Source organism: Geospiza fortis, unplaced genomic scaffold (genome assembly GCF_000277835.1).
Source record: "Geospiza fortis unplaced genomic scaffold, GeoFor_1.0 scaffold361, whole genome shotgun sequence".
Lineage (NCBI taxonomy): Eukaryota > Metazoa > Chordata > Aves > Passeriformes > Thraupidae > Geospiza > Geospiza fortis.
In genome coordinates this window covers 3,468,415-3,468,899 of record NW_005054356.1, presented here as the reverse complement: position 1 = coordinate 3,468,899, position 485 = coordinate 3,468,415, and the positions used below count along the sequence as shown (strand labels likewise).

The window sequence follows — 485 nt, the reverse complement described above, 5'->3', positions numbered from 1 at the left end:
AGCCCCGCTCCCGCGGGGCCAGCAGCGAGTGCCCCCTGCCCTGCCCGCCCACCCCAGCGCAGCTCCCGGCCGATTTCAGCCGGGATTTCTGCGTTCCCCGCAGCGCGGCCCAGGAACGCGGGCTCCCCAAAAGAGGGGAGAGCGATCCGCGGTGCCGGGTCCCCCTCGCCGCCCCAATACAAAGCGCTCGCGCACACCCCACATTAGCTCACCGGAGTTATTTTAGGAAGTCGGAAATCAAAGATGGCTGGAGGTCAAGCTACAAAAGGTCCAGGGCGATTGTGATCTCCAACAAAAATAGTCCGAGCGTGGAGGCTTTTTCCCCCGGTTTTGGGTGGTTTTTTTTTTTTTAAGCCCCACAAAAATTCTCATCTAACTCCCGACAAAGTGCTAAGCACGCCGAGGAAACCCAGCCCGAGCCATTTCCTAGCCCTCCGAAGTTCTCTGTAATTTCTCCCCCTGCTCCCCCACCCCTTTACCCCCAT

The 485-nt window shown here is 59.6% G+C and overlaps 1 protein-coding gene across 1 annotated transcript in view; it reads right to left on the bottom strand.

Annotated features, from left to right (window-relative positions):
* Positions 1 to 485, bottom strand: part of SALL4 (spalt like transcription factor 4) — a 13,824-nt gene that overhangs the window by 12,825 nt on the left and 514 nt on the right. The window lies entirely within an intron of this gene.